We start from the raw sequence: 25,422 nt of genomic DNA, 5'->3' as shown, positions 1-25,422 counted from the left end.
TGATTTAGAAATGAGAAGAAGTAATATATAATTAACAATGGCATGCATAAACAGCAGTACTTTGCATATTTTAAAAATAAGATTCAGACTCCTCAGAATGTCAATCAGTTTCCAAAATATTGCTCCCACAAATGAAACTTTATTTTCCTCTGTTCGCTAATATACTTTGCATAAATACTCGAGCCTACTCAAATTCTTATTCTGCTCTTCCCAAATCCTGCATTCTCTTTCCTCTACTCCTTTGCTTGTATGCTTTTGCCTGACTATCCTCATAGCCCATTTCCATTAGTTAAAATCCTGATGAAGTCTTACTCTGTAAAGCAGGGATTCTCAAAACTGTGTCATAGATTCATTGGAGTAGTGAAATGGGAGAGTTCCCTGACCCCCTTTGCAGGACTTGTGACAAAAATGTGGCTTGTCTGATCACCTGCCATATGCTCCTGAACCCCTTACAGGAGGGGGGAGTACACAGATGGGCAGGTGCAGGAGCTGGGGCAAGCACTTCTGGGCTCTGGCCCCACAACGGCATCTAGGGGTGGGTGCCTGAAACTCCTGAAGCCCAACTGGGTGTGTGTTACAGTATGTTCAGATAGCTTTGCAGTCCCTAGGCAGCTTAAGTATTAAATGGCTCAGTGGACCCTCTGCCTTTTCACAGAGGGCCAGTGCAACAGCTTTCTGTGTCTCAAGCTCTTGTCTGGTGTCCAGGAAAAATCAGATCACAGAGTTGAAGGATGGTGAATGTGGGGTTTTATTGAGTGGTAGAGGTGACTTTCAGTGGGATGGATGGGGAGCTGGAAAGGGGATGGACTGGGAAGACGATCTTCCCCTGGAGTTTGACCGTCCAGCAGCCAGACACTCCTCTCTGAGTGTCCCCAGCCAAACTCATTTCAACATTCAGATGCTCCTTCTCTTCTCTCATTCCCTGCTGCTCTTGCTGTTTATCTGTTCATCTGCTTGTGGAGCCTGGGTTTTGGGGTTTCTATGGGTACAGGATACCCATAGATACCCCATACGGTGTACAGGATCCCGGGTACAGGATACCCATAGGGTGTGGTGGGCCAAAAGGCAACTTTTGGGTGTGAAAACAGGAATGCCTGTTCCCATTTAGGGCCATGGGTTTCCAGATTTGAGGTTGGGGCCTTTGCCAGGGAGCTGCCTTTTTCTACCGAGTATTTCCATCTCCTGTCCATATCAGTAGCTTTTTAAAACTACCTGTAATGGGGCATCACACATCCTGGAGATTCACATTCAGTTGGTTTGGTGTGGGACCTAGATTGACATCATTTTCTAAAATTTGTTTAAATTTATTTTTTTAAATTCATAATATTTTTGCATATTTATGGGGCACATGTCATATTTTGCCACAACCATAGAATGTGTAATGATCAAGTCAGGGCATTTGAGGTGCCTATCACCTTGAGTATTTATCATTTCTATGTGTTGGGAACAATGCGAGTCCTCTCTTCCAGCTATTTTGAAATATATAGTACGTTGTTGTTAACTATAGTCACCCTACTCTGCTATCAAACATTGTAACTTAATTCTTCAATCTAACTGTATGTTTGTGCCCATTGACCAACCTCTCTTTAACACCCATTCCCCAACCTGCACACCCCTCCCAGTCTCTCGTATTGATCATTCTCCCTACCTCCATCAGATCAATTTTTTTAGCTCCTACACATGAGTGAGAACATGAAATATTTACCTTTCGGTTCCTGGCTGTATTAGTCTGTTCTAATACTGCTATAAAGAACTACCTGAGACTGGGTAGTTTATAAAGTAAAGAGGTTTAACTGGCTCATAGTTCCATAGGCTGTACAGGAAGCATGGCTCAGGAGGCCTCAGGAAACTTACAATCATGCTGGAAGGTAAAGGGGAATCAGGCTCATCCTACATGGCTGGAGCTGGAGGAACAGAATCAAGGTGGGAGGTGCTGTGTACTTTTCAACAACCAGATCTCATGAGAAGGCACTCACTATCATAAGAACAGCAAGGGGAATGTCCACTCCCATGATTGAATCACATCCCACCAGGCCCTTCCTCCAACACTGGAGATTGCAATTTGACATGAGCTTTGGGTGGAGACACAAATCCAAACCATATCACTGGCGTATTTCATGAAGTCATTTAAAAAAAAGACTACAAGTGATTATTAGAAAGACTATTTGGCCAATGTAGAGAACTACTGTCATTTAGTTCTTCTAGTAATAACAATACAAATTTACAATACAAATTTCTCCCCTCTTATTTTTCTTCATAGCCATTTATTTGCCATTCTTTTATAGAATTTAGCAGATTAATGTTCTTAATTACATCTTTATCACCTACAGTACAATTGAGATTTTTTTTGATACATTTCTATCAATTAACATTGAATTAAATTGTATTGGTTGTGCTTTTTATTTAGTTATGAAATAAAATGATTCATTCACAATAAAGCCCATATTGTTGCTAGAGACACACTCAAAGATGACATACAGCTATTTTTATGGGATGGAACACCTGTTGGCATTCCATTATCATCTCCTTTATAAAACTTAGTTGGGTGAAACAGTCTCCCAGACTCTGGAGCCTGCTCTCAGGCCACTGTAAATGGCACAGTGAGGATTTACTTCTCAGAGTACTGCCGAAACCATGGTCACCATGCAAAGCAGTATGAAACAACCAGAAAATATTCTACCGAAATCCCTTGGGAAAGAAATTTCCATTTTATCTGGTGGATGTGTCAGGAATAATTGAAATGGCCTAAGAAAGATTTTGCTTTGACTACTTCTGCTCAGTGCCTGTTTTCCATAGGAGTGGAGATAAAAAGGGATAGAACCTGGAGGTGCTCTATCTATAAAAGTGCTCTCAGTGACAAACCTCACTGAAGGCGAGGGGAGTTATGAAGCCTTAGCAGGCAATACTGTGATGTAATGAGAGGCAGGTTTTAAGGACATAAAGCCTGGATTCAGTCCCAAATTGGCCTCTTTCTAGCCGAGCAGCATTTGGAAAGATATTTAACCTTTCAAAGCCTTAGTTTTCTTAGTGTGCATTGATTAAAATAAAACTTACAATAGAACTTTTTCTAATATGTGTTTTTATATGCAAATTTCCTGACAAGTATTATATAATAGTCAACGCTTAGCATCCCTCCACCTTAGTTCCCTCACCTGTCACATGAAAATGATAACAGTAATACTAATAAGACATAACGTTTATTGAGAGCTTACTTTGTGCCAGACATTGCTCTCAGCAATTTACAAAAGCATCAACCTCATAGGCTGCTGTGGAGTAATCATGATAATTAAGTGAACTAACAAGGGAAAGCAGCATTCAGGACTTAGGTTTTAAGCATTCAATAGATGTTATTTTCATTAACTGAACAACTACATGATGTGCTAGACACAGAACCAGGTAATTTCATGTATTTTCTAATTTAATTTCACAATGACCATGGGAGGAAAGCCCTCTTACTGTCCCCATTGTAAAGGTGAAGAAAATGTGAGCTCAAGGATAAAGAGAACTTGTCCCAAATTCCACAGCTGATAAATGGCACACAGAAGTCATAATCCAGGTGTGTTTGATCCCAAAGCTTCTGTTCTTAATATGTTCACACTGTACTGCTTTCTGGAAGGGAGGAGACCAGTGATGGACTCGTAGCTAGGGGAGATGTTAGCCAGAGCAGTTGGAGATGGAAAATACAAGGCAAACGAAGCATGAGAGAAAACAGGTGAGACCCAGATGGACAGTTACAATATTATCTCCGTGTCATGAGCCCTAGGAACTTATTTTATTCACTGGACTCAAGGGATGTGTTCTGGGGCCATCCTTCTGAGCCATGGGCAGGATGACTAAGCGACATGTTTTTGACAGTTAATCTGAAAGCACCTCAGCCTTGATAATAATACTGCTGGGATATCCACTGATGTCATTACCTTCTTTGCATTTCTGGTGATGTAATCCAGAGAAGAAAAAGGAAAGAAAGGGTGGAGGATAAAGAGAATGAGAAAATGATAGGCAGATTTTTTTTTTTTTTTTTTTTTTTTTTGAGACGGAGTCTCGCTCTGTCGCCCAGGCTGGAGTGCAGTGGCCGGATCTCAGCTCACTGCAAGCTCCGCCTCCCGGGTTCACGCCATTCTCCTGCCTCAGCCTCCCGAGTAGCTGGGACTACAGGCGCCCACCACCTCGCCCGGCTAGTTTTTTGTATTTTTTTAGTAGAGACGGGGTTTCACCGTGTTAGCCAGGATGGTCTCCATCTCCCGACCTCGTGATCCGCCCGTCTCGGCCTCCCAAAGTGCTGGGACTACAGGCTTGAGCCACCGCGCCCGGCCAGATAGGCAGATTTTTAAACCAATTTTTTAAATGTACTTATTTATTTATTAGGCACTTTAATTAAAAGCAATTAGAATAGTATATTCAAGAATCACATGTTCAAGAGTTATTTAAAATACAAATATTTGAAAACTAAGGAAAATATATTAACCAATGATAGTTATCAAAGATGTTCATAAATATCCTGGCAGTCAGAGCAAAGTAGGAAACATGAGTATATAAATTATTCTAATTTAAAAGGAAGTTGCATACGTAATCGTCAAGAAGTAAAGTCTGTGCTGTTTTTTCTATTCTAGAGAAGAGACATGTCAGGGTGGAAAAGCACCTTAGTGGACCAGGGTATTTCAAACCAAGAAAGTTTAAGAGACAAGGCATAGACACTAATCCCAGGACACTCATGGATTTTCTCTCTATGCTAAACAATAAGACCCACCCCACACATAAGGTATTTTTTGGTTAAATAGCATGCCACCTTTCTTTGATAATATATAGTGTGGTCTCATTACTTCAAAATTGTTGTTTCCAAAGAGCTTTACACACAGTTTTATCAAAGAACTAAATTCCCTATTATTGAAGAGCCTTGCTTAAGGCAGATGCCACTTAGCCATGGAACTGTATGGACTCAATGTGAAGTAAATACAAGCAAGATTTTGGGAATCAGAGGGCCTCAGTTGCATGACACAAAATTGCCACATGTCACTAAGAGTTTCGGAAGGACAGAGAGACCAAGACCCAGACACCACCTCAGTATGGAATGGATATGGAAAAGGATCAGTATTATCAGGGTGCAGAATGGAGAGGTTAAGAACATTTTGCAACATCTAATAGAAATGGTCTTCCGGGTCCCCCAGAAAGCACCTTACACTGGACACACAGTTGCAGATGATAAATCAGGTGAGAAATGAGTCCCATCAGACCCTCTGGAAGCTTGCCTGCTCCTTTTTAAGTCTTGCCATACATAGATAAGCCTGGAGCTATTTAGCTTATCTAAATCATGTGGGCTAAATTGGACACATTTTAGAGACTTCTCTGGGAAGACAAGTGCACCTCCTCAGTTTCCATGATAACCACTTCACAAAGTAACATCAGAATAGAGTGCATTACACTAGACTCAGGCATGAGCCCAAGGTTCATTCGTTACCCACAGCCTAGCTAGGCTGACAGAGCAAGCCTATAAGTTGTTTTCTATGTGTACCTTCTAGGAGTTTCTAAACATTTCTGGGAGTTAGTCTAACAGAACCTCAGACTAACATTAGGGTCTATCCTGTAAGCTATTCCCAACCTGTTTATTATCTTTTCAGCCGCAATGTTTTGAATATCTTCCTAATGGCAGCTATGACTATTCGTAACGGAAAAAAAAAACTGCAACTTTGGACCATGACATGAAGCAATGCAGGCATATAGGGAGCCAGGGGAATTGCAATTCTAGTTCAGGTGAAGATCACTTGGGCAATAATGATAGGGAGAAAAATTAGAAAACTGCTTTAAAAAACTTTCACAAGTATTGGAATGTTATTGTAAGTATTATGTCCTTAAAAATACCCTACAGTGGTCTTAGCACTAAGCTAGGTGCTATGTAGGATGCAGAGAATTTATACCAAAGGGACTTTAAAATTCCATGTTGAAGACAAAAATAATCAGCATACATAAAACAACCAATAGCCTTCTGATATAGGTTATACTTTAAAATATGGGGTCAATGCTATAAAATATATAAGTAATTAGGGAAGGAAGTGATTAGAGAATATGGAAGAACAGTCATACCAGAATGCTTGAGGCTGATTGGACTTGAAGGATGGAGGGGTTTAGGTATTTTATAGGTATAATAATAAAAGTAAATATTAATATCTAAGATTAATTCATTACTTCATGTTCTAGGTACTCTTCTAAGAGCTTGACATTTCTTTACTCACTTTATCCTCAAAACAACTCCACTAGGTAGAAATATTTATGATTTCCATTTAATGGATGAAGAGCCTTTATTTTATATTGTGAATGCTCTAAATCTATTTAGTCATAGAAACCTTTTCTCTCCTGGGCATCTTGTGGATTTGGTTTCTATTATCATAAAATACACTAATTGAAAACTTGAGAATGAATATAGCCTATTCTAGGAATTTATAGAAAACCGTATTTACTCAGTATCATTGAATAATGAGCTGTTTCAGATAAGGTTTTTTTTTCTTTTTTCAGTTCTGTGGTAAAAAATGATTGCATACACTACTTGCTCTATACTATCAGAATGTTTCTACTATCTTAACTTTGGTGTAAGGATATCCTTCCAATATATGTCTTTTTGTCTATTACCTTTTAAAAATGTGGTCATTAAAAATGTGAATCACTCAAAACAGCTGTTGATTATTGAGTGACGTTCTAGTGGTTTATTGAGGTACAGCTCATTGGTCCCTAAGTTAAATGTTCCCAGTCATAATGTTTTTGACAAACATATTTCTCTTTTACATAGATATTTTATCTTCTTTCCACACTGTCAAGCTAATCTCTACTTTTAAAAATGACATTTAGGAGGTTGCTCTCCTTTCCACTCTGATAAACTAAAGAGTTGGTTATGTGATGTCTCAGACAACAGGATCTCAAAGTCCCAGAAGCCTTTGGGGATAAAAAAGGATTTCACAAGTGCTGGATGACAATTTTGTATTCTGTGAATTGGTCTGGTGGGAGTTCTGAGAAAAGGAAGACATGGGCTGGGGACTTTAAGGCTTTATTGGAGAGATGGAACTTGAAGAGTAAAGAGTTGGGTAATACACAAGGAAAAGATGACTGTGTTCCCATAAAAAGGTGCTTTGTAGTGTGGTTATGGTTTTAGGGTCCTTTCCTCACTGTGAACTTGACATGTTTTGGAAAACAAGCCAGAGAAGCTTTTTAGTTTTCTGAACAAGACCTTGAAGTTTATATGCAAATTGTTCTTCGTAAGTTTTAAATGTCTTTTTCTTTCTTCCTGAATAGCTGGCAGTCTCAACTGAGTGAAAACAGAATGAGAGGGGGCATTTCTAAAAAACAGGGTTTCCTCAGATCATATTACTTCCTGTGAACTCAGTGCCCCTTGTAGCTTCAGGCAGTAATTTTAGAAGTATGATACTCAGACCAGCATCATGGGAGTTGCCTGGGAACTTGTTAGAAATGCAAATTCTACACCACACTCTAGACCTTCTGAATCAGGAGCTCTGTGGGGAAGGGCCTAGTGATCTGGGTTTAAATGAGAGCTCTCATTGGTTGATTCTGAAGTTCACTGAATTTTGAAAATACTGCCTTGGGGTTTTCATTGAAAGCCCTCAGAACACTCTGAAACTGTGTGCAAGCTTGTGTATACACGTGTGCCTACATATTCTGGAGGAAATGGAACCATAGTGTTTCCTGGGATCTTGGCCACTGACAATGTGCAAACCACTGTTGAAATACCAGGATCCAGCCTCAATGTTTCCAGTTACCATTCTAACTCTGATTTAACTTATAAGTATTTTCTTCTGGGAGATTTATAATTTAATCTCGGGGGAGATTCATTGCTTTCCTTTCTCAGTTTCTGAGCACTCCTTGATACTGAATTGCTTGTAGTTTCAGCTTCCTGCCTTTTTGAGACTCACTGTGAGCAATTGTTTCATTACAGAAACTCCTGGCTTGAATGTGTTAGAGCCAAAGATTATGTCTAAGCAGCAATTCAGAGTTCATTACTGATATGGTATGGCAATGTCCCCACCCAAATCTCATCTTGAATTGTAGCTCCTATAATCCCCCTGTGTCATGGGAGGGAACCAGTGGGAGGTAATTGAATCATGGGGGAGGGTTTTCCCATGCTACTCTTGTGATATAGAATAAGTCTTACAAGATCTGATGGTTTTATAAAGGGCAGTTCCCCTGCACACACACTCTTCCCTGCCACTATGTAAGAGGTGCCTTTGTTCTTCCTTTGCCTTCACCATGATTGTGAAGCCTCCCCAGCCATGTGGAACTGTGAGTCAATTAAACCTCTTTTCTTTGTAAATTACCCAGTTTCAGGTATTTCTTTATTAGTGGCATGAAAATGGACTAATACAATTATCTACAATTTCTTTGAAATGAATATTGAATAGTTTTTTGTTCTTACTCTGAGATTACTCAAGCTGCTGTGAAATGTTTACCTGTGGGTTTATGAGCAGGAAATATTAAACTGTAGTACTCAGACCAATTAAAGCAGTGTCAGCATAAAATCACTAGTCATTTGTTAAAGGAGCATTTATTGAGAGGGTCTGGTCAGTGTTAGTCCCTGTACTAAGTCTTAGGCATACAGAGAGGAATATGACACAGTCTTTCCAATCTGGAGTGGGGACAGTGGAAGTGGACAGGGATTTGGAGAGGCTGTATTGTGGACCAGCTAGATTATAAATCAGTTAGAAAAAAAAGACTCTAAGACAAAAGTGACTAACTTCTCATGGAGTGGGGATATTTGGGGATGGCAATGTATATGGTAATCTTTCACAGAAAATATATTTGCGCCAGGTCTATTGAATGAGAAGAATTTTTTCCAGGTGAAATACTCATTAAGGGATGTATTCCAGGAAGTGATAGCAGCCTGATTATAGATGCGGTCATGAAAGGAATCTAATTGTATTCCAAGGATGGTGAGATTTCCAGTGTGGAAGAAGCACCTGCTTCATCCACAAACCCTATATAGGTTTGACATAGGTGAGGAATAATTAGACCACAGCCTTGCAATAGAGGCGGAGACCAGATTGTGAAGGGTAGTGTTTTCTAAACTGAGGAGTTGCAAGTTTTGAATTTTATTTCATAAACCAGTGTTATATAATATTGTTATTAAAATGTGATCATTTGTAAAAAAGTCATGATTTTTAATATGCCATATAGTTACACAAATGTAATAGTACTTCCCATAAAATTTCAGATACTCTATCATAAGTGTATCAATGTGGTTTTCTGCATCTGTTTCTGCTATTCCTTTTGCTTCAAATGACTTTCTACTGAAAAAGTGAAGCCCTCAGAATTAGCCAGCTATTGAATATAATCATTATCGAGCAACTACTATATGTTAAATGTCCTAAAATTCTCATATTGAACCTTCAAGTTTGGTACGAGTTCCTGCTTTATGGATAGACAAACGGACGAACAGTGACATCTGAACTTTCTCATTGCCTCATAGTGAGTAACAATTTCTCAGCTGAGAAATTGTGAAAATGACTTCCTAAAACTGTTTGGGGACACATGTAAGTCAGAGATAGACTCAAATACAAGTTTCTGTCAATTCCTAAATATACAGTCATGGAGTAATTGAAACTGGATCATTTTCCTGCTAAAAAAAACCCTCAGGATAATGAGAGTAGCATTATTAGACTATTCGCTTAGCTTGTCTTCAAGGAAGAGACCATGGCAGAGCAATGATGCCATTGTAATTAATGGTCCAGGTGGCAGAAATACAGAGGAGTCAATAAGTGGCATTATGGGGTAAATGGTGAGGATTCTGTCTACTCCAATAAATTGTAATGCTTTTTAAATAGAGGCCTTGTTTTAATCATTTTATCATTGCCTTTTATAAATATTAAGTATCATTAATATTTAGAGAATCAATGTGTAGGTTGTCATGTTGGAGATTGTATTAGTTCATTTTCACACTGCTGATAAAGACATACCCGAGACTGGGACAATACTAAAAGGAAGAGGTTTAATGGAGAACTCACAGTTCCACCTGGCTGGGGAGGCCTCAAAATCACGGTGGAAGGCAAAAGGCACATCTTACTTCTCAATAGGAGAGAGAGGGAAGTGAAAGCGGAAACCCCTTATAAAACCATCAGTTCTTGTGAGACCTATTCGCTACCATGAGAACAGTGTGGGGGAAACCACCCCCGTGATTCAGTTGTCTCCCACTGGGTCCCTCTCACAACACATGGGAACTATGGGAGCTACAAGATGAGATTTGGGTAGGGACACAGAGCCAAACCATATAAGATATTTACCATCTAGTCTTTGCATAAGGTTACTGTGTTTGTATTCTACAGAATTGGGAGTCAACCATTGTGTGATGAGGTGGGACAAGCATGGCTTTTAGTTAGGATGCCTGCATTTGTGTCCTCACAAAAACTTTCTAGTTGTGTGGCCGGCCCTGGGCAAGTTACTTGACCCTTGTTACTCTTTCTATACCTCTTACACTGCTAGCATTGCTAAAAGTGTGCTGCTGCATACAAGATAACACAAAAGTAGGAGAGGAATTTTACTGTACTCCATGGTTTCAGGAAAATATGATTTATATGCAAATAATCCTGATATTATTAACTAGAAGACAAAAATAATTTTTAAAACAGAAATATAAAACTTCAAATATATTTTATACTAATATATAACAGGGTTTATGAATATCCAAGATTCCAAGTGAGTGTTCACTCTTTTTGCCATGGAGATAATTTTGGTAGAAATGTTTGAAAAGAGGGGCACGCCCAAGATGGCCAAATAGGAACAGCTCCAGCCTCCAGCTCCCAGCATGAGTGACACAGAAGACGGGTGATTTCTGCATTTTCAACTGAAGTATGAGGTTCATCTCACTGGGGCATGTCAGACAGTTGGCGCTGGTCTGTGGGTGCTGCCTGACTAGCAAGAGCTGAAGCAGGGCGAGGCATCCCCTCACCAGGGAAGGGAATTCCTTTTCCTAGCCAAAGGAAATTGAGACACACAACACCTGGAAAATCGGGTAACTCCCACCCTAATACTGCACTTTACCGAAGGTCTTAGCAAATGGCACACCAGGAGATTATATCCCAAACCTGGCCCAGAGGGTCCTACGCCCACGGAGCCTCCCTCATTGCTAGCACAGCAGTCTGAGATCTAACTGCAAGGTGGCAGCAAGGCTGGGGGAGGAGCGCCCACCATTGTTGAGGCTTAAGTAGGTAAACAAAGCCACTGGAAAGCTCGAATTGGTTGGAGCCCACCACAGCTCCAGGAGGCTGGCGTGCCTCTGTAGACCTCTCCTCTGGGGACAGGGCATAGCTAAACAAAAAGCAGCTGAAACCTCGGCAGAGGTAATTGCCCCCATCTGAGAGCTTTGAAGAGAGCAGTGGATCTTCCAGCATGGAGGTTGAGATCTGAGAACGGACAGACTGGCTACTCAAGTGGGTCCCTGACCCCTGAGTAGCCTAACTGGGAGACATCCCCCACTAGATGCAGACCGACACCTCACACCTCACACAGAGGGGTATACCCCTGAGATGAAGCTTCCAGAGCAAGAATCAGACAGCAACACTCGCTGTTCAGCAATATTCTATCTTCTGCAGCCTCCGCTGCTGATACCCAGGCAAACAAGGTCTGGAGTGGACCTTAAGCAAATTCCAACAGACCGACAGCTGAGGGTCCTGACTGTTAGAAGGAAAACTAACAAACAGAAAGGAAACCCACACCAAAACCCCATCAGTACGTCACCATCATCAAAGACCAAAGGCAGATAAAACCACAAAGATGGGGAAAAAGCAGTGCAGAAAAGCTGGAAATTCAAAAAATCAGAGCGCATCTCCCCTTCCAAAGGAACACAGCTCATCGCCAGCAATGGAACAAAGCTGGACGGAGAATGACTTTGACAAGTTGAGAGAAGAAGACTTCTGTCGATCAAACTTCTCAGAGCTAAAGGAGGAACTACATAACCAGCGCAAAGAAACTAAAAACCTTGAAAAAAGAATGGATAAATGGATAACTAGAATAATCAATGCAGAGAAGACCTTAAAAGAACTGATAGAGATGAAAGCCATAACACGAGAACTACGTGACAAATGCACAAGCTTCAGTAACCAACTCGATCAACTGGAAGAAAGAGTATCAGCAATTAAAGATCAAATGAATGAAATGAAGCAAGAAGAGAAATGTAGAGAAGAAAGAGTAACAAGAAATGAACAAAGCCTCCAAGAAATATGGGATTATGTGAAAAGACCAAATCTACATCTGATTGGTGTGCCTGAAAGTGACGGGGAGAATGGAATCAAGTTGGAAAACACTCTGCAGGATATTATCCAGGAGAACTTCCCCAACCTAGTCAGGCAGGCCAACATTCAAATTCAGGAAATACAGAGAACACCACAAAGATACTCCTCGAGAAGAGCAACTCCAAGACACATAATTGTCAGATTCACCATAGTTGAAATGAAGGAAAAAATGTTAAGGGCAGCCACAGAGAAAGGTTGGGTTACACACAAAGGGAAGCCCATCAGACTAACAGCAGATCTTTTGGCAGAAACTCTACAAGGCAGAAGAGAGTGGGGGCCAATATTCAATATTCTTAAAGAAAAGAATTTTCAATCCAGAATTTCATCCCCAGGCAAACTAAGTTTCATAACTGAAGGAGAAATAAAATCCTTTACAGACAAGCAAATGCTTAGAGATTTTGCCAACACCAGGCCTGCCCTACAAAAGACCCTGAAGGAAGCACTAAACATGGAAAGGAACAACCGGTACCAGCCATTGCAAAAACTTGTCAAAATGTAAAGTCCATTGATGCTAGGAAAAAACTGCATCAACTAGTGAGCAAAATAACCAGCTAATATCATAATGACGGGATCAAGTTCACACATAACAATATTAACCTTAAATGTAAATGGACTAAATGCTCCAATTAAAAGACACAGACTGGCAAATTGGATAAAGAGTCAAGACCCATCAGTATGCTGTATTCAGGAGACCCATCTCACATGCAGAGACATACATAGGCTCAAAATAAAGGGATGGAGGAAGATCTATCAAGCAAATGGAGAACAAAAAAAAGCAGGGGTTGCAATACTAGTCTCTGATAAAACAGACTTTAAACCATCAAAGATCAAAAGAGACAAAGAAGGCCATTACATAACGGTAAAGGAATCAATTCATCAGGAAGAGCTAACTATCCTAAATATATATGTACCCAATACAGGAGCACCCAGATTCATAAAGCAAGTCCTTAGAGACTTACAAAGAGACTTAGACTCCCATACAATAATAATGGGAGACTTTAACACCCCACTGTCAACATTAGACAGATCAATGACACAGAAAGTTAACAAGGATATCCAGGAATTGAACTCAACTCTGCACCAAATGGACCTAATAGACATCTATAGAACTCTCCACCCCAAATCAACAGAATATACATTCTTCTAGCACCACATCACACTTATTCCAAAATTGACCACGTAGTTGGAAGTAAAGCACTCCTCAGCAAATGTAAAAGAACAGAAATTATAACAAACTGTCTCTCAGACCACAGTGCAGTCAAACTAGAACTCAGGACTAAGAAACTCAATCAAAACCGCTCAACTACACGGAAACTGAACAACATGCTCCTGAATGACTACTGGGTACATAACAAAATGAAGGCAGAAATAAAGATGTTCTTTGAAACCAATGAGAACAAAGATACAACATACCAGAATCTCTGGGACACATTTAAAGCAATGTGTAGAGGGAAATTTATAGCACTAAATGCCCACAAGAGAAAGCTGGAAAGATCTAAAATTGACACCCTAACATCACAATTAAAAGAACTAGAGAAGCAAGAGCAAACACATTCAAAAGCTAGCAGAAGGCAAGAAATAACTAAGATCAGAGCAGAACTGAAGGAGATAGAGACATAAAAAAAACCCCCCAAAAAATCAATGAATCCAGGAGCTGTTTTTTTGAAAAGATCAACAAAATTGATAGACCGCTAGTAAGACTAATAAAGAAGAAAAGAGAGAAGAATCAAATAGATGCAATAAAAAATGATAAAGGGGATATCACCACCGACCCCACAGAAGTAAAAACTACCATTAGAGAATACTATAAACACCTCTATGCAAATAAACTAGATGATCCAGCATGCAAACAGAACCAAACACAAAAACCACATGATTATCTCAATAGATGCAGAAAAGGCCTGTGACAAAATTCAACAGCCCTTGATGATAAAAATTCTCAATAAATTTGGTATTGATGGAACGTACCTCAAAATAATAAGAGCTATTTATGACAAAACCACAGCCATTATCATACTGAATGGGCAAAACCTGGAAGCATTCCCTTTGAAAACTGGCACAAGACAGGGACGCCTTCTCTCACCACTCCTATTCAACACAGTATTGGAAGTTCTGTCCAGGGCAATCAGGCAACAGAAATAAATAAAGCGTATTCAGTTAGGAGAAGAAGAAGTCAAATTGTCCCTCTTTGCAGATGACATGATTGTATATTTAGCAAACCCCATTGTCTCAGCCCAAAATCTCCTTAAGCTGATAAGCAACTTCAGCAAAGTCTCAGGATACATTATCAGTGTGCAAAAATCACAAGCATTCTTATACACCAGTAACAGACAAACAGAGAGCCAAATCAGGAAAGAACTTCCATTCACAATTGCTTCAAACAGAATAAATACCTAGGAATCCAACTTACAAGGGATGTAAAGGACCTCTTCAAGGAGAACTACAAACCACTGCTCAGTGAAATAAAAGAGGACACAAACAATTGGAAGAACATACTATGCTCATGGATAGGAAGAATCAATATCGTGAAAATGGCCATACTGCCCAAGGTAATTTATAGATTGAATGCCATCCCCATTAAGCTACCAATGACTTTCTTCACAGAATTGGAAAAAACTGCTTTAAAGTTCATATGGAACCAAAAAAGACCCTGCATTGCCAAGACAATCCTAAGCCAAAAGAACAAAGCTGGAGGCATCACGCTATCTGACTTCAAACTATACTACAAGGCTACAGTAACCAAAACAGCATGGTACTGGTACCAAAACAGAGATATAGACCAATGAAACAGAACAGAGTCCTCAGAAATAATACCACACATCTACAGCCCTCTGATCTTTGACAAACCTGACAAAAACAAGGAATCCCTATTTAATAAATGGTGCTGGGAAAATTGGCTAGCCATAAGTACAAAGCTGAAACTAGATCCTTTCCTTACTCCTTATACGAAAATTAATTCAAGATGGATTAGAAACTTAAATGTCAGACCTAAAGCCATAGAAATCCTAAAAGAAAACCTAGGTAATACCATTCAGGACATAGGCATGGGCAAGGACTTCATGTCTAAAACACCAAAAGCAATGGCAGCAAAAGCCAAAATTGACAAATGGGATCTAATTGAACTAAAGAGCTTCTGCTCTGCAAAAGAAACTACCATCAGAGTGAACAGGCAACCTACAGAATGGGAGAACTTTTTTGCAATCTACTCATCTGACAAAGGGCTAATATCCAGAACCTATAAAGAACTCAATCAAATGTACAAGAAGAAAACAAACAACCCCATCAAAAAGTAGGCAAAGGATATAAACAGACACTTCTCAAAAGAGGACATTCATACAGCCAACAGACACATGAAAAAATGCTCATCATCACTGGCCATCAGAGAAATGCAAATCAAAACCACAATGAGACACCATCTCACACCAGTTAGAATGGCAATCATTAAAAAATCAGGAAACAACAGGTGCTGGAGAGGATGTGGAGAAATAGGAACACTTTTACACTGTTGGTGGGACTGTAAACTAGTTCAACCATTATGGAAAACAGTGTGGCGATTCCTCCAGGTTCTAGAACGAGAAATACCATTTGACCCAGCCATCCCACTACTCGATATGTACCCAAAGGATTATAAGTCATGCTGCTATAAAGACACATGCACACGTGTGTTTATTGCGGCACTATTCACAATAGCAAAGACTTGGAATCAACCCAAATGTCCATCAGTGACAGACTGGATTAAGAAAATGTGGCACATATACACCATGGAATACTATGCAGCCACAAAAATCGATGAGTTCGTGTCCTTTGTAGGGACATGGATGCAGCTGGAAACTATCATTCTCAGCAAACTATCACAAGAACAGAAAACCAAATACTGCGTTTTCTCACTTATAGGTGGGAATGAACAATGAGATCACTTGGACACAGGAAGGGGAACATCACACACGGGGTCCTATTGTGAGGAGGGAGTAGGGGAGAGGGATAGCATTAGGAGATATACCTAATGTAAATGACGAGTTAATGGGTGCAGCACACCAACATGGCACATGCATACATATGTAACAGACCTGCACATTGTGCACATGTACCCTAGAACTTAAAGTATAATAATAAAAAAAAAAAACAGTATATACATATGAATATAAAAAAACAAAAAAGAAATGTTTGAAAAGCATTGATCATTTAAGTGACCCTCAGTTTGGTTAATTGACAATTATGTTGATACGAACATTCTGAGTATTTTGCAAGGACAAATTATATCATGAATTTGAAATGATTTTGAAAACTCTAAAGAGTATAATGTATAAGAGTTTACTAAGGCATTGTTATTATGCATAACAAAAGAGGAATCTCTGTTACATCAAAATGTGTTAATTAATCATAACTCAATAAAAGTACCTCGGGTGGCCAGGATAGCAAACCATCTGCAGGTTCTTGAGGAAGATACATGAAAGATACAAGAATCTGTTGTCTTCCCCTATTAAGTCTTAACCTTCCAAGAGCAGGAATTGTGCCTGTTTTACTTGCTATCATATTCCCAATTCCCAGAATGGTGTCTGACACAGCAAATCTACATTTGCTGAAAAGTGAATTTATAAAGATTCTCAGAGCAATCATTTTTCTTATTAATGAATACATTGGCCCCCATCTGCAACTTATCCTGATAAGCTGGGCTCAACCAGGGTTGAACTGTTAGAATCTTTTTATTTTTAATCTGGCACCCTGAGTGGCATTAAAGATACCAGCAGTAGTAAAGATTTTACAAAGGTAAATATGAAAGACTGCCAAAGGTGGACACTAGTAAGAACAGATTTTAATCCCTAATAAACTATTGAAATAGGGAAGAGGGCCCAATGTAAACAGAAATGAACTTCAATTTGTGCAGAAATGACTGGGTGTTTTAAAGGGTGAATAAAGGAGTAGAAAGAGAGTGAGGCAGGGGCTTGAACATGAGTCAGGAAAGTGGAATTTACAAAAAGCTGAAAGGGTAGGTTTTTCATGTGAAACTCACCTGAATTTGCTAAGTGGCACTTGTGGAAGTTAGACTCAACTCCTCCACAGCGACTAGGAAAGGGGTCCTATTTTCAAGTGTTGGCTGAAACGAACAGTAAATTATTTTGGCAGCCTTTACCTTTTCCAGTCAGAAACTTATGGGGTTTGGAATTCCCATCCTGGTAATGTGACCTTGAGTCATTAGAAAACATGTTAGTGCCTGTTTGAGTCTTTTAATGAGGGTTGGTTAATGGGGTGGACAAAAACATTTATCAGAGAGTCTGCTCAGAGGAGTCTGACTAGTGTTCAGTCATGGATAGGACCTTTGTTAGTCGCCTACTTTGATTTTCCTTGGAAACGAACTTAGCTTTGGTGTATATGGTTTTACCTTCCTTAGGGTAAGAACTACAGAAAAAAAAGACTAATTTAAATTAAAGAGAATTTGATCCTCCAAAGTCTAGAGCAGTGGACTCAAGTCTTCTACTCTGTGCTTCCTTTTCCCTGGTCCCCACAAAGGCCTTGTGGATCTTTTCAGAGAATCTTCCTTTCAAAATAGGGGGAAGCCCCAGAGCTGTTTTACCAAACCAGCTGTTTAGCATTTTATAGAAGAAATATGAAGAGAGGATCAAGATTCAAAGGGATAAAATCCTCCAAGAAAAGACACCATGAGATCAAATAAAGATTCATTAATTAGCTTGTTTGTGTTCTCTGAAGATGCTGCCCTTCTTGGAATGGTAGTTCAAATTACTGTTCTTGATCAATGTCTTAACTCCCCTACTACTAGGGCAGTTTTTGGAAAAGCCTTGACTACCCCTTAGAAGTTTGGAACTACAATACGCAGGGCCGTGAAAGGAAATAATAAATAATACGCTTGAAAGGACCTGGAATTCTTAGCTCCTGTAATCTGACCCTCCTGTTGTTTACATTAAGACCTGGTTTGAGAATTGCTGCATTGACAATATTTTTAGACCTTTGACTTCTGTGTAAATTGCAGGATGCCTTTTGTAGTGAATGAAATTACTTTGTAACCTCCCTCTGCCTAAGACCTTTCCTTGGCGTAGAAGAGAGAAGAAATAATTCCTCATCTGACAACTTGCTTAAGAGAATGATCTGTCAAAAGAGTTAGTTTTGGTTTTCACCTTGGCTGGATTGTATTTGTCACCAAGGATTACATTGCCAAGGCTTCAATGCAGACAGGAAAAACATGCTTCTTCCTTTGTTGCTTCCCCTCATTGGCACTTGCTTGCAAATGCTCGTTAAGGGAGAGCAGAAATGTTTCAATAATTATGGAATGTCCAAGAGAACTGTTTAATTCTAAGAAATGCATTTGTTGTCCCAAGGCTAGTTCTTTCCTTCACCTCTATTCTGCTCTTCCTCTGTCACCACTCATATTCTAACACTTGAATTACAAGCTCAGCCTTACAGAGATGAAAAGTAATCATATCAAATTGGAAATGGACAAGATCTTAGAAAACATTTTATATAGCTCCTAAATTTTACCAAAGAGAAGCCTGGGGCCATCCAAAAGCAAGGGTTCTTTTTCAATCACAGCTCCACCAAATCTAAACGTAACAAATGTTTATGCATTTCTTACTGGGTGAAAGACACTGTAAAAGCTGCTATGAGAGACACAAAGATAAGACCAGAATCTTACAAATGTGAGTGGGTAAGGAAGATAGAAAAGAGAATGCTTACAGCTAAGCATGCAAGAAAACATAAAGCTGACGTAGGCAGCATAAAATTAAAATGCAGGGAAAGTAATTCTTTTCAGCAAAGGATGAAATTTTGTTAAAGACATTAAACAATATAATGGCTATAACAATGGAATGTGTATGGCCTGGTATTAGTCATTTAGTAGACTGTAGCAATAATACAAACCACCCTCCTACTCGTAAGCAGATATATAAAAACATATAAATCATGGGTTGTTGACATCAATACTGTAGCCTCTGTGCAGTAAAACTCTCTTTAAACAGCAAGTATTTCAATATTTATAGATTTTTTATTTATTCTCTCTGCTGGTCAGAACTGTATTGATTTTAAGCAGATTTAATCACTAAAGAAGTATGACTTGTTCATAGCAGAAAGTAAACCAACTTGATTAATTTAGAAGAAACTTTTCTTCATCTACAGTAAAACACCTAAATTTGTACATCCTATAAATAAAATGTAATTAGTGACCAAAGCAAGTTCGTGGAGTGTAAGAAAATTGTTTTTCCACACGTTTCACTTAACATCAGATTAAGGCTCAGAGAAAGCATTTAATGTTAACATTTCTGGGTATGGCTAGCCAATGTACTAATCAAAACCATGTGAACACACCTGTAATCCCAGCACTTTGAGAGGCCGAGGTGGGTGGATCACGAGATCAGGAGATCGAGACCATCCTGGCTACACGGTGAAACCCCGTCTCTACTAAAAATACAAAAAATTAGCTGGGCATGGTGGCAGGCGCCTGTAGTCCCACCTACTTGGGAGGCTGAGGCAGGAGAATGGCCTGAACCTGGGAGGAGGAGCTGGCAGTGAGCTGAGATAGCACCACTGCACTTCTGCCTGGGCGGCAGAGTGAGACTGTCTTAAACAAACAAACAACAAACAAAAAAACCCATGTGAATTCGTGTGAGAATTCAGAATTCACATGGAAATCCTTGGCAAATCGATGAATGTGTGGGCTGGCTGCATCATAAGAGATCAGGACTGGTGGTGCAGATTTGAGTATGTTTAAGTATCTGTCCTGAAGAGATGGGAGAGTGGAATTCATTAAATGAGGTTAAATCTATGAGAGAAAAATTATGGAAACAATAGGAACAAGATCAACAATAATAGTGACTAATCATTTTTGAGCAATTACTACATGACAAGCATATCATGTATTTACCCAGATGTTTCTATGGGGTATATTTTTATCTAAATTTTTCACATAATGGGACCAAGACTCAGAGATGTTAGGTAAATTTTTAGAATCATACAAGTAATAAATTACAGGGATGGGACTGGGACAAAGTTGACTCACTTGTCCCTATGTGGCTGGAACTTTCTCAGTTTTAACGCTGAAAGTCAACTATCGCAGAAACTCCCTCAGTGCCAGGAAAACTGGTATCCACAGTTTCTGGATTACAAAGCTTAAGCTTTCAATTGGTATGCTATACTTCTTCCACTAAGGAGAAAGAGAAGAAAGGATCAGACATGGAAACTTAGGAAAGGTAAATAATTTTTTTTAATTAGAGATAATTATAAAGTCAATACTCATAGGACTATATCTGGCTTCTTGGACCATTGTATCTGCAGCACTTAGCAGTGTATCTGGCATGCAGTAGATGTTCAATAAATATGCAGGGAATTCATTTACTCATTGATGAGTACTAGTGACTAATGAAGAGGTAATAGGATGAAGAGGGCAATATTATATTCCAGAAGGGTCACAGAGAGAACTCTTAGACTGAAATAATAACAATATTTGTTATAATATTTTTAAGCAAGAGCGATGATTTTGCAAACAAGTGGTTATGAGAGACTTCAAGATTTAGCCTTTGAGAAGAGGGTCCCACGGAAGCTTACACACATTCAGGGGAGAATGAAAATGAGTAAATGGGGATAGCTGCTAATTGTAGATACTAGGAAATAAAATCTGGATCAAGGAAATAGTGAGCCAAAACGTGTTTTTTTTTTCCTTTGTCAAAAGAGAGTCTCCTTAATTAAAAGAAAGGGGAAGATTCATTGCAGAGTAACGAAATTATACACCAAACAAGGGAACACCATAGGAAAGGGTTTCTTCCTGACTCAGGAAAGATTTGGGGCTGGAACAGTGAGTGAAGAGTTAATGCTAAAGGGGTGTTGAAAATTCTTCCTGAAAGATACATAGCAGCATCTCAAATAGATGAAGCTATCGCTCACTTATCTCTTCCTTTAGTCTTTGTCTTTTCAGACTGAACATCTTGTGTTTTGCCAAAGTGAGATGAGTTTGAGCCCCTCATCACGCTAATGGATCTCTTCTGATGTGTTCTAACTGTCAACCTCATTCTTCATAGTCTGTGTGCTAAAGGGAACACAGTATCCAAGTGTGGTATGGCCAGCACATGATAGAGCATGGCTGCCACCGCTTATCCTGGATTTGAATTTATTGTGCAGGTTCAAATTTCAGTAGTCTTTTATTTTGCAAGTTACATCAGACTTCAGATTTTGCTACTTGATTATTTTACTTATTTTGCTAATGTGTAATGTGTATATTTCCCCCCATAATTTTCTCTTTGCCACTGTAAAAAACAAAAAACAAACAAACAAAAAAAACCAATACTGCTTTAGCTATTGGAGAGGGATCTGTGCTCTAGTTTGTCTGTCATTAATAAACCCCCAAGCTCTGTTCTCATTTCTGAGCCACTCATAATGATTTCCAAGTAGGAACACACACACAGCTGTATCTTCCAACCCTAGGTAAAATTTTGTTTTCTGACACATCACCTGTTTTGAGTTTGAAAATAAGACTAGTTGTGCTGTAAAAGTTATTCAGGAAAGAAGAATATGGAGTAATGAAAAAGTTCATTCCTTTAACCTGTTACCAAACTGTTGGTAAAATGTTTCCTTTGATTTCTGAAATCAACCTGTGGATGTGTTAGCTCCCGAGGCAAGTACTAATACAGTGGTTATGCTATTAAAACTTCTGCAGAGCCATTTGTCTTGAAGGGTAGGAAAATTGCATGTAGATTGGGATTGGTTTGATTGCTGCTGATCTAAACATCTCTGAATTATACTTTCTTACATGCCCAAGTAACCTAAAAACCTCACATCAAAGATGAAAGCAGATTGACTTGATACAACTAGACTTTTTTAAAGAGCAAAAATGAGTACAATAATAACAGCTTTCAGAAATTGTGAAAATGCTAATGCAAGAAAATTAGTTCAAATGCAAGCTTAGCCATGGAATTTTATTGAAAAAAAATTCATTTAAGCATGAAGCATTTGAATAATGAATTTATAAGAAGAAACACAGAGAGATCACAGTCAGCCATTATTTACAATAAGAAAAACAAGTACGTTCTAATGATAATAGATTTGAGTACGAAATACTCAAATACTTCGTCTAATTTTTATTTCATTGCCTGTTTGTCATTGGGAGGCCTGTCTGATGATTTGGGTAAGTCTCATGGGTGAATAACTTTGTGTTTGCTCAGCACAGAACAACAGTTGCAATATGTAAATAGGGTGCCTCTTCCCGTTGGATGCCTTGGGATATGTATAATAGATTAAGTTGGCTTTGTGCAGAGCAAACAGGTCTGTATTACTAAGAATATGAATAATGTTGGTTTCCATAATTGCTAACATCTGGCTTTCCATAAATCTGTTAAATTGCATGGAAGCAGAATTAGATTTTTGTATCATAAGTAAAGCAATTACATGGAACTCTGTAGGCAATATGGTCCTATATTCAACTGTGAAATCTTTGCATTCTGGAGAAGTGAAAGCAAATCCTGGTTTTGCGCCCTGTATTTATTGTGCACAATAGCTATGTTTATCTTTATGCTCAGGCTTCTTAATTTATGAGAGAAAATCACTACCAATATATTTGCAACTTTGTAAATGCCAAATAACCAAATATTTTAAAAGCATAATATAGCCGGGCATTAGTTGTCAATTTAGAGATTATTTTAGAGAAAGCCATAAATTACAGACCCTTTTGTAGCCACTGGTGGTGGGTGGGTTGAAATTATACTTCCAGACAATTTCTGGAGCCATTTGTTAATGCTTCCTCTGCTCTTGTTCTCAAGTGTTTGACAGAAAATCAAATGTTTTTTTTTCCTGGGCAAGGGGCAGGGCATTGCCCCTTCTCCAATATGGTTACTAATTTGCTGTATTTTTTTCTACTTTAAATTAGACCCAAGGGCCTTCACAGATGAGAACTCAACAACAAAATGTGTTCCCTGAAGGGCAGGGTTGTGATTATGCCTTATGCTTATTGAACACTCTAGAGACCGAATTTTGGCAAAGTAGGCATTATAATAGTCTCAGTCTGTGGATTTCCTAAGAAAGTTAAATCGAATAAATAAATTGAACATCCATATAGTATTCTGTTATACTCGGCACTGGGGAGAGAAAGAGAAATAAAATTTATTGTCTGCCCTCAATGAGCTCACTCTCTCTGGAGGTAGACATATTAAACATGTAACTCCTGAGAGGTGAATGCAAAGATAGAATTGTGCATAAGGTACAGAGAAAGCAAAAAATCTGTAGTGACTGTCTTGCCATATAAGAGATGGTGATGCTTAACCTGAATTTTTAAGACTGTGTAGGAGTGAAAATAGTACAGGAAGGAAAGTGCTTATCAATTAATTAATTTATACCTTATATTATTCCCTATAGGCCAAGAAAAAGTAAAGAGAGAGAATACTCTCATAATAAGAAAAAACATGTTTTAAGACACAGTTGCTTCACAGGAAACAATATGGCCTCTTTGTGGATTTCCCATTGCTTTTTTAAAAAAATTCAGTTAAATACATTTTATATATATTTATGGTATACAACATGATGTTTTGAAATAGGAATACATTCTGGAATGGCTAAATAAGCTACATTATATATATATATATATATATATATATATATATATACACACACACACACACACACACACACACACATATACATTATACACTTATTTTTTTTGACAAAAATATTCTCAGCAATTTTCAAGAATACAATACCTTGTTATCAACTACAGTCATCATGTTTGACAATAGATCTTCTTCAATTTATACCTTCTGTTAAACTGAAATTTTGTATTCATTGCTTTTGAATGAAAAGGGAGGGGACATACAAGATAACAATTGAAGTGTTAGATGACATTTATATGCTATGCTGGGTTTAAAATTTTTGGAAGACCATACATTGGGTGGGTATAGTGTATATAGAAGATAAATGAGAGAAAAACAAAGTAGCATGTCAAAGAATATACAACTGTTATGTGTAAAATGACTAATACATAGTAAGCACTCAACTAAAAAGTAAGAGCTTGGTTTCAAACATTGGTCACCATACTCCCACATTTAAAACTCCTTTTAGTTGAGAAGAATAAGAGAAATGAAAGAAGATTGAAGAGATAAGAGAGGCTATATGAAAGGAGCACAATATGTTCAAATAGAAATAAACTTAGAATGGGGTGTGCATGACTAGTAACAGTGAGCAGATATAGTGAGCCTTGATTTTAGTTGACTTGGCATACAGGTATCTTAATTTGAGATCTTTTCTGTAATTTTCAAAGGAGAAATCATTGTTCACTAATGAAATGTCTTGACTAAAACTAATATTGGTAAGACAAAGCCAAAAAGTAGATCTTGGAAAAAAAGTGTCTTCTAGAAATATTAGAATTTCTTAATGTCATCTACTTTGTATTGCATGATGTGCAAAGAAACTTGCACATAGCAGATAGACTAAAACCAAGTAAACTCGTAGACACTTCCTGAATGGTCTCAGACACTAAGTCTCAGTACTTCTACTAATGAGTAGAAGTTACTCAGTAATATATTTCATCTCAGTTTAAGGGAGACATTTTCAAAAGAGTTATTCAAAGGTGGAATCAGGTATTTTGTAAGGTAATGGAACGCCTTTTGGGGAAGGACTTAAGCCAGGGTTGGACAGGTTTTTGTTTGAGATGTTGTTAAGGTCGCTCAAGCTTTAAATGTCAGAATGGGCTGACTGGATTTATGTTTTTATTCCATTCTTACTGTCAATAAAAGAGCAGGACAGTATATTTATGTCTTTCATCAGCATCCATCCATGTAGCTCTGATATTATTTTTTATGCATGGGCAAATATTCTCCTGGCCATTACGATAGTAAGACTTTGATTATAAAAGGCACCTACCAAGAATTGTTCCCACTTCCTTCAAACTTTGGTGGTAGGATCTAGGAGCAGTCTAATTGTCTCAAGGTTGCCCAAATTGCCCACTTGTTCCTACTCAGTGGCTAATATATTCACATCTTTTCTAAAAGACTCAGATCTGCATGGGGGTATATGCATACTGTTAATGAATTAACAGTGTTTATGGCCTCTGGATGAAATCGTTCTTAAGAATATCCTAAGAGAACTTCCTAACTGCTAGTGGATGTTTTAGTAATTGGAGTCGGGCAGCTAGCTGTAGGTTTGGGTCTCAGATCAG

The 25,422-nt window shown here is 38.5% G+C and overlaps 1 protein-coding gene across 3 annotated transcripts in view; it reads left to right on the top strand.

Annotated features, from left to right (window-relative positions):
• The window catches only part of LOC105487015 (neural EGFL like 1), a 934,667-nt gene that overhangs the window by 893,445 nt on the left and 15,800 nt on the right, over positions 1 to 25,422 (top strand). The window lies entirely within an intron of this gene.

This window comes from Macaca nemestrina, chromosome 12 (assembly GCF_043159975.1).
Source record: "Macaca nemestrina isolate mMacNem1 chromosome 12, mMacNem.hap1, whole genome shotgun sequence".
NCBI classification, from domain to species: domain Eukaryota; kingdom Metazoa; phylum Chordata; class Mammalia; order Primates; family Cercopithecidae; genus Macaca; species Macaca nemestrina.
Note: the sequence above shows the minus strand (reverse complement) of the source record. Positions and strands in the feature narration are given on the sequence as shown.